The sequence below is a fragment of the Penaeus monodon genome, chromosome 2 (genome assembly GCF_015228065.2).
Source record: "Penaeus monodon isolate SGIC_2016 chromosome 2, NSTDA_Pmon_1, whole genome shotgun sequence".
Classification (NCBI taxonomy): Eukaryota; Metazoa; Arthropoda; class Malacostraca; order Decapoda; family Penaeidae; genus Penaeus; species Penaeus monodon.
This window is the reverse complement of record NC_051387.1, coordinates 22,010,133-22,020,132: the sequence shown is the minus strand read 5'-3', so window position 1 is coordinate 22,020,132 and position 10,000 is coordinate 22,010,133.

Below are 10,000 nucleotides of genomic sequence, written 5' to 3'. Positions count from 1 at the left end.
GATCTATATGTGTACTGGATACGAAGCCCTAAGTTTTAAAAAAAAATTAAAAGTGTAACTGATTGATTATAATATTTCGGTTTGGAATAGCCCAGTGATCGGTATCGTCCACGTCGGCAAATTTGTTTCGATTTAAAAATTTGTCGTTTCCGCTGCAAGGAGCCATGCAGTACGAAGGCCACCCTAAGGTTTGGGTATTTAAATTTCGTAAAAATAAATGAGATAGTGATTATTTATGTTTGAAGATGATAGTACCAATGATACCCGCTCTAAAATGAAAACTAATATGGAATTTTGAAATTTGTCTTATCCATTCACCTTTTTCATGTTTTTCCCAGTAAAAAAAAAAATGCAACCTGAGGACGTTGCTGTGGTTGAGGTAACATGAATACGGAAAACACCGGCCCCACACAGGCGTTAATAATTTTGTTCATTATTTGCAAAGAAATGCGCTATATGACAATTTTAATGGTTTTCTATGCCCAATGATATTTTTTTACAAATATCAATAAAAAAATGATTTATCTGGGGCAATTAATAATACTTTCTGTATGTAAAAAAAAAAAAAAAAAGGGTTTACCCGTATTAAACGAGAATGCTAATCTTATGTATGTTTTTTACATACATATAAAACCTTCTCGAAAATTAATACCACCCAGTGACTGCCCCCCCCCACTGCGTGGGAAAATTCACCGGCCTTGGAAATCCTCGCGGTAAAAAAATTTTTACACGTGAACCGATATGTTGTATTCAAGCTAGAATCAGGATCACGTAAAACTTTGTACTTTTATTGCCATCCACAGTTCACCATTTTTTCACAATTGGATTTTCCAAAAAATAAAAAAAAAAATAAAAACACACACAAAAAAAAATGATTGGTAATTTCTGGTTTAGATTAGTTGTCTTATGATTTAATGCATTTATTAAACATTTCAGACAGGAACCCAAATTTTAAATATAAAAAAGAAGAAGAAAGAAATAGCTTTACAAAGTTTTGACCTTATTGAAAACAATAATTCTGATTAACTTTGTAATAATCTCTTCTCTAAGTACACTAATTTTCCCAATATATATATATATATATATATATATATATATATATATATATATATATATATATAATAAATGTAGGCGGCGGTGGCCGAGTGGTTAGAGCATCGGACTCAAGACTGTCACGACGGCAATCTGCGTTCGAGGGTTCGAGTCCCCGGGCCCGGCGCGTTTTTCCCCTGGGCAAGGAACCTCACCTCGATTTCCTACCCAGAAAAAAGGGCATATCGTTTAACAGGAAGGGCATCCAACAGGCAAGGTTGGCACTGCCATATAACCTTCAGTGATGATTTTAGAGAGGCCTATGTCCTGCAGTGGAATGAATGACTGTTGGGGAAAAAAAAAAAAAAAAAAAATTATATATATATATATATATATATATATATTATAAAATAATCATTAGAATTAGTATATAAACAATAAAAAATAATTAACTTGGAAGTGTCCTAATCTCAAGCTCCCGTACTTTGATTAATAAGCCGGTTATTAATAAGTCGTCTTAAGATTGTAAAATTTTGAGTGCCTCCATATCTCTTTCTTTCGCGAGTGGCCTCGAGTGCGCAGGACCGTATCATGCTCGATTAAAAAAATAAATAAATAAAAATAGAAAAATAAAATAAATAAATAAATATATATGTATGAATGTGTATATATAAAATTATATATATATATAATATATATATATTATATATATATTTTATATATATATATATATTATATATGCATGGCCAAATAATTGAAAATATAGCCCACCGTGACAGGCAATCCAAAAAAAAGTTAAAAAAGTAAACGGAAATTCAAAAAATTGGCCCATGATACGTCCTTCCCATAGAGTTGATCAGAGTTCAGGAAAAAATTCGAGGGTTTCGGCGCAACGGTAAAAAAAAGAAAGAAAGAAAGAAAGAAAAAAAAGTAAAAAAAAATCGACCTTTTTGGGGTGCCCCCTCACAAAGGGGGGACGCCTTGTTTAATTTATATATGAGACAAATCAAAATTTTTGTACTCTATAACATGTAAAAGAAATCAACATCTAGAATTTTTTTTTTTTCTTTTTTCTTTTCAATGATCAAACGAGTGGAGGACGGTAGGCTTTCTTGGGACGGTCCCCTTAAGGTCAGTAAATTGGCCATTATGTGATATTTTATTCATTATTATGTGAACGTTAAGCATATTTTTTTTCCCGATATGTCTATTTCATCAAGATCGTTATAGAATGATTCTGATAGTGGTGATGATGATAATTATGAAATTGTCATGATAGTGATATTGAAACAAGGAGGATAATGTTCGCACTTTTTAGGACCGAGAGTGTGTACGTTCTCTCGGCCGTCCTTTTGTGAATGTACGAATATACGTGATAGCCTTGAATAACACACCCCATAAATATATATCAGAGACGGATATAATATTATGCAAGGAAATACAGCAAAAGGACGATAGGGAGAAAGATTAGTGGAAATGTGTTGATAATCTTCATTGTTATTTTTTCTTCTTTTATAGGGTTTTAAATATATCAGTCTATACTCCCTTTTCTTTGTTCAACCTTCCATACCCAAGAGCGCTGCAATTTCCCTTGGATGTTGTTATACGAAATGTAATATACAAATAAAAATATGAAATTATGTTAGACACACATACATAACGTACTTGCTTGCACACACACACACACACACCACACAACACACACACACACACACACATATATTTTATATATATATATATATATAAATATATATATATAAATATACACACACCAAAACAATTGTGTGTATATATACATGTATATATACAAAACATACTCAAATATAACACATACTCATATATATATATATAAAATATTATATATAAAATATATATATATATACACATATAGATAATAAAATATATATATATAAAATATATATATATATATATATATAAATATATATATAATATACAGTACACATACACACATAATACACATATATACATACATATACACATATACATACATACACACAATATATAACTCCCACGACGCTATCCTGATTCACACTCCCTTTCCCATAAACCTATTTACGCTGTCCACTTACTGCAAAGTACAATCTGCCTGCAATCACGGCGCCGCCTGTGCTGGATGCGCTTAGTCTAGACCAAGGGATTCTCAAGCTCGTTAACACCCAATGGAGTTTCATATTCTCTATCGACCCCTAGCTTTTAATTCACTCAGAGAAAAAACTATGGGATAAAAACAGTAGTAGTAGTATGTAGTAATAGTAGTTTTAGTAGAAGTTTAGTAGTAATAGTTTTAGTGATAGTCATTAGTATTAGCAGTAGTTTTAGTTTGTAGTAGTTTTGGTGGTAGCAGTTTTTGTAGTAGTAGCTGTGTTGCTGTAAATTTGTTGGTAGTAGTAATAGTAGCTATAACAGTTTGTAGTAGTTGGTAGTAACAGTAGTAGTAGCATTACTATTAGTAGTAATAGTAGTAGTTTTGTATTATTTGTTAGTAGTAATAGTAGTAGCAGGTGGTAGTTAGTAATAATAGTAGTAATATTAGTAGTAGTTGGTAGTAGTAATAATAGTAGTAATAGTAGTAGCAGTCGGTAGAATAATAATAGTAGCAGGACTAGTAGTTTTTAGAGGAATAATAGCAGCAGTAGTAGTTGAAAACAGTTTGATTAACAGGAAGCAGCAGCCATTAGCCTACAAACCAATAATCCGTTCGCGGACAACGAGAGCTGGTTCCCCTAAAAAGGGTATTGGGAGGTATATATCCGTAGGGAAAGGGTTTGAGCGCAAGAAACGATAAGGGTTGGGGCGGAGTCCGGTTGAAAAGGTTTTGGCCGGGGTTTGAAATGTCTTAAGATTTGCTGACTTTTTTTTTCCTGTGTCTAAAATTAAGGAATAACATAAGAAATAATTATGGTTGTGGGGACAGTTTTCAAAATTTTTAGAAATTACTATAAAAATTTAAAAATTAAAGCTTGGGGCCCCTTCACCCTCAGTAACCCTCAGACCCCCTGGAGGTCGATATAAAACATTCGAGAACCCCGATCTAGATGTAGATAAAACAATAAAACGTGTAGAGTAAAGAAAAAAGCGTGATTTGGGAAGCACACGCACAAAATACATTTTTGTCATTTTGCGGTTTAAAATGAGGCCGGAGGATGTACCTGTGTGTTTATTAATATCTTTTTGCTCTAAAGAGGCAGTGTGCTTCGTTTCGGGAAATTAAAAAGTGTGTGTGTGAATTTTAACCAATTATCTCTGACACTATAGTCATCTTTTTAAAACTCAAGAAAACGAATAAGGTTTTTTGCGATAAAAACCTTTATTTGGGAAGTACTTAAACCCACAAATTTCGCTAAAAACCTGGTTCCCTATATCCCTTCCTAAATGCAAAATTTTGGGTCCCCCTTCGCCCTCATTTTGCATGGTATTTTTAAATTAAAAGTTGCCAGATTCTTATACAGTAACCCCCCTCTAAGCACCAACAGTAAATTTAGAAACTAGTTGTTTTGTAAAAGAAATTTGCTCGCCAAAACCCTACCCCCTTTTACAGTGGCATTTTTGACATCAAAAATATAAAACTATAAAAATATGGGAAGACTTAGTTTAAAACCGAAACCGTTAAAAAAAAATGTACCCCAAGTCTTTCCCGGTTCATTTTCATAATAGCAATTCGATTGGCAATTTTCTAAAAGGGAAGACACAGTGCAAGTTTTTTAAATTTTTGAAGGTTTTGAATAACAAATTTATTCTAGAAATTTAGAGGAAATTATAATAATCACGTAAATGAATGATCTTTTAATGCTATAATTCAAGGGGATGACTTTAAAACTGGTCTACTTTACTTGTCTATTGTAGGCTGGTACGTGGGTTCAACTCGCGACGGCTGCACACCCCCTCTTTGAGCAAAAAGGAAAGTCAGGACAAAGCCTACCGCGAGAAACCATTTCAGCAAGCAAGACACTCTCCCCTTTCACAACCCTTTTAACACGAATTTTTTCAAAACCCCGACTCCCATCCAAAGAGATTTGACTGCCATAGCCAAATTTCTCTCTTTGACATAGAACCAGGCCAAGGGCATAACCACTGCTGTCCCCCAAAATTCACCAAACTAAAGTCCATCAATGTTGAGGGGTTAGTTCCCTTTAAACTGGGGGGTTTGTTTTTTCAGTTGTTTTATTTTTTCAAATTTTTTCGATTTAGTTTCTTTTGTCTTTGTGATCATTTCTTATATAAAAAAATGTGTGTATATAATATAATATATTAATATATATATATATATATATAATTATATATTGCTACGCAGTGGGTTTTTGTCTCTGTGCAAAAAAGGGTTTTAAACATGAAAAGGTGACTTGGGCATGTGTTAACATGAAAAGGATCCGGGAAAAACATGTCGAAACTCTGTGAGCGGAGGAGCAGAGGAAAAGCCAAAGAGAGGGTTGGGGTTTTCCCCTGTGAGACCTCGTGCGTCCCCGCCCCCCCACTTGGCGTTTCCCCTCTTGGGTTCTGGACGCGTGGTGCTCGGTGTTTTGGAGCTGTTCGTGTTCACGCCCCTGTAATAACAGCTGTTGCCTACCCCTTGTTTTGGTGGCAGAGAGACGAGGCGACGGCGAAACAAATGGTGTCGGAGGGGGTTGTGATATTTGATAGTGAGGCGCCTTTTATCAGTCGTCAAAGATAAAGGGCAGCCATGGGGGAGAGGAGGTTGACTGGGGCAGGCACGAGTGGGGAACCCGACCCAGATGGACCTGATCACTGCCATGGGGCCCGGGGGGAGGGGGGAAATGGCCAAAGGCAGAAGGCAGGCAAGGGGAGGGCACACGAGCGGGGCGCACCATTCGTCGAGAGGGCAGGAAGGGAAAGGCAGGGGAACAGTTTCCCAACTTTTTTGAGGTGAAGAGAAATCTTGATCTGTGAAGGGGAAACTCGCAGACACCGACAAGGCCTGCAACAGCAGAGAGGAATGAGGGGGATGCAGATCTAAAGGGGCGGGGGGAGGCCCTGAGGGAGGAAGGAAGCGGAAAGGCGGGTATGGGTAGGAACTTTGCAAGCGGGGAAGGAGACGGGGGTTCTGGAAAACAGATGCCAGGGGTGTCAGTTTTTATGGGGTTCCCTGGGGTCCGTGGCAGGGAAAACCCCCCGGTCCTCGCGCGTCGTGTCGGAGCCGTGGTCGCGCAGAAGGCGGGGGCCCCATGGGAACCCGCCCCCTTTGGGATATAGGTGGGGGCAAACGGCCCCGGTAAACCCCGCTTTGTCCCTCCCCCTTCCCCCCCCCAGGGGTGTTATTCAGGCAGGGTTTTCTCCCCCCCGCAGCCCCGGCCTCCAGAATCTGTGAAGCGAAGCCAGCTGAGTACGACGGGGAAGTCCCGGGAAGAATATGTCCCCCAAATTTTTGAAAATGCGGGCTTCCCCGGGGTGGGGCCGGGAAAGGAAAAGGGCCCCTGCACTGGTAGCACGTAAGGGGTCCCGCGGTCGAAGTGTTGGGGCACCCCGGCACCCCAACATCCTTTTAACACCAGCGTGGCAGAGGTTTTGAAACGCGTTACGGGTACCACCAACGGGCCGGGGTTTATATCGAGCCCGTTGAAGAAGGGGGACTTTTTGGAGCGGGGCGAGAACGCCCCACTGGCGCGGGATGGGAAGCGCTGGAAAGGAGGTCGTCCCCTGGGGGGGAAAGAGAGATCGTGGGTCCTGGCAGCGTTTTCTTTGGACGTTTTGCAGGCCCAGCAGCGCAAATCTCGTCAAGCGGGCAAACCCTGAGGTTGCAGGTGGCGTGGCGAGGGTTTGGGAGTTCGAGGCCTTTCCTGAAGGAACCCAGTGGCCTAGGGCCAGCTGCTCAGCCCCCAATGACCTTGGGGGCCGGAAGGCTAAAGTGGAAAAATAGCATGGGGGAAGGTGAGCCTGAGCACTTTCAAGGCTTGTGTTGGGGCTGCGGTGAGGAAAGGGCACGAGTAGTCAGTGTCGGAGGGAGTGGGAACACGTCCTTCAAAAACCGGAGGATTTTTAGCCTTCCCGCATGCTGCAAGGACTGGGCAGGTAGTCAGATCCCAGTGCATGTCCTAAGGGGAAGGGGGGACAGGCGGAAAACTCTGGAGAAGGGGGGCCGAAACCCCGCCTCCCCGGTTCCGGGGGCCCCATGGGGAAGCTGCCGTCGAACCAGACGATGCGGGGGAGGGTCAATAGATGGGGGCCATGCCGCCGACAGTGGACACGGGGTGAGAAGACCCTGGCGGCTGATATGTTTGGGCCCCTTGCGATTCCCCGACGCACCCCGGACGGTGGTGTCACAGGGGCTTGGTGCAGCTCAAGGGGCCAAGGAGGGTGTATTGGGGTGGGGAGACGGTAGCGGCTGCCGGTTAGTGGCGATCTGGACGAGCACTGTTTGCTGGGCCTTGACTACCCGACGCAGAGTAGGGTGTGTCGACCTTGGACGGAAGTGGGAGGGGGGACGGGGAAAATGTGCCCTTCTTTCCCGGGTTGGCTGTGCAGAGGTGTTTCGGCTGAGCGACTGCACCCTTGCCCCAGGACAGAGTTAGAATCCGGGGGTCGACTTCAAAAGTGATATGGATGAGGGGCCTCGTGGAGCCCCTCCAAAACCTGCAGTGGCTGATGGCGTAGCGGTTGGGCGGGCCTTTTTTGGACAGGGGGGGTTAGTACAGTGTTTTTAGTAATTCTCCCATAAGGCCAAAGGGCCAGCTGGGGCAAGCTGGGCACTTTTTGAGGAGTGGGGCATAAAAAAAGTCGTCGGGAGAAAAAGTTTGGTTTGGGGGGGGGCCGTTTCCTGACTTCCTGTGGACTTGGGCACCGGAGCGCCGGAACCTGGCGGAGGGCACCGACGAGTTCGTGGGAAAACTAAAAGGGAGCCCGGCACCATGAAGGAGACCTATGACCCGGGGCATGAGGGAGTGAGGGACAACAAAGGGGGACGAGTGGGTGATAACCCCCCCTCGGAAGGAGGGCTCTCGCCGAAGCTACGAGCCCTGGGAAGGGCCTACACGGTGGGAGCGGCCCTTTGAGTCACTTATCGAATTCGCAGAGGGGGAAAAGACGCGGTTGCCCCTGGGGCCCGGGTGTGGGTTCCCGGGCCAGGAAGTACTCCTGGGGTAGGGGGAAAAAAAAGATGCGTAGCCCCAGTAGCGGCGATGAGGAAAGTGGCAGACGCGACCCAGATGAGGACGAGATTGGACGGGAGGGGGATGCAACAGACGTCAAAGGTGACCATGACCCAGGCTTGGGCAGGGGAATTTCCCCTCTGGGTGCCACTGCCAATCTACCCCCGCCCCCAAACCCCCTCAGAGCGACCCAGCGAGGCGAAAAAAGCGCGCTGGGTGAAAGATTTTTTTGTTTTGGAATGATTTTTTTTAAATTTTCTGTAGTTTTGTTCAGGTTTGATATGTCAAGCAGAGGGTCGTTGCTTTTTAGGGGGGGATAGGTGCCCGTGGGCTTTGTCCGTGCGAAACATGTGTTAACATGAAAAAAGGAGACTTTGGGATGGTTAACGAAAAGGACCTGGGCAAAAAAGGGCGCAAACTGTGGGGGGAGAAGCAGAGGAACAAGCCAAAAAGGACAGGTTGGGTGCTGCTCCTGTAAAACCCCCTGTGTGCCCTTGTGACTGATAAACTTGTGTTGCCCTGTTTTAACGTATTGTGCAGTGTGACATGTGGGTCCCCCCTGTAGTGTGGGGCCCATAGAAAAGGTAGGGGAAATAAATTGGGGAAATAAAGGAAAGCCTGTCATTTTGTGTTTATTTCGTGCTCTGCCTGCCAAATGGGGTTTTCCCCCCTGATTTCGGGACGCTGTGGTGCTCGGTGCCTTTGGGCTGTTCAGTGTTTACGACCTTTGGGTAGCAGTCTCTGCCTAGCCTGCCTGTGTTGGGCAGAGAGACGAGGCGGCGGCGTAACAAAATATTATATTATTATTATATATATATAATTTATATTATTATATATATATATACCAAAAATACATACGTATATATATATAATAAATTTTATTTATATTTAATATATATATATATATATACCATATAACTACTATATTATATATATAAATTATATATATATAATATATATTATATATAATATGTAGATGTTGTAGTATATATATATTAATATATAAAGATTTTTTTCTTTCAATTTTCACAACACAGGGTGGTGTGTGTGTGAAAAATTTTCTTTTGGTAAATATATAACATTTTTTAATGACGCGCTGAAAAACAACGAAATCATAAATCATTTCACGCCAAATAGCCAAAATTTTTCGCACGAGACATAAAACTCTTTCGTAAGAATTGGTACTTGCTTCCGTAAAATTTTTTTTAAAATTTATTTATTTTATTTTTTTCTCCCTATACTTAACAGAGAGTGAAGAAATTTAAAAAGTTATCGTTACCCCTTTTACCGATTATAAGATCTAGTTTTTCTAAAAGTTTTTAAAAAATTTTTTTAATTTCACATCCCTCAATCTGTGACGTAATGACAAAAATGACAATAAAAAAAAAAAAACCAAAAACATAATTAACTAATAATTGAAAAAAGCTTGTAAAGAAAACCAAAAAAAGATGATCAAAAATATTAAAATTAAAACAAATACGAAACATTCACTTCAAAATTCAAAAAGTAGGGAAATTTCCTGTATTCATAACCAAAATAAACACCAAGTTTTCCGAGACAAAACACATTGAAAAATTTACAGATAACATTTTATCAACACCACTTGGCAACCTCATAATTATGCGTACGTGAGTTAAAATGGTTTATAGATAAGGAAGTTTCCCTAAAGCAAAATCAGTGTAGGAAAGGATATCAATATTAAGAAAAAAAAAACGGTACTCGTATATATTTCCGCGTTTATGTGGACAAAAAAAAAAATACCTTAGTTTGAATAAATTAACAAACTAAATGGAAAAACGGAAATGTGCGCACCCCCAAGCATAAAAAACACAACACACACACACACA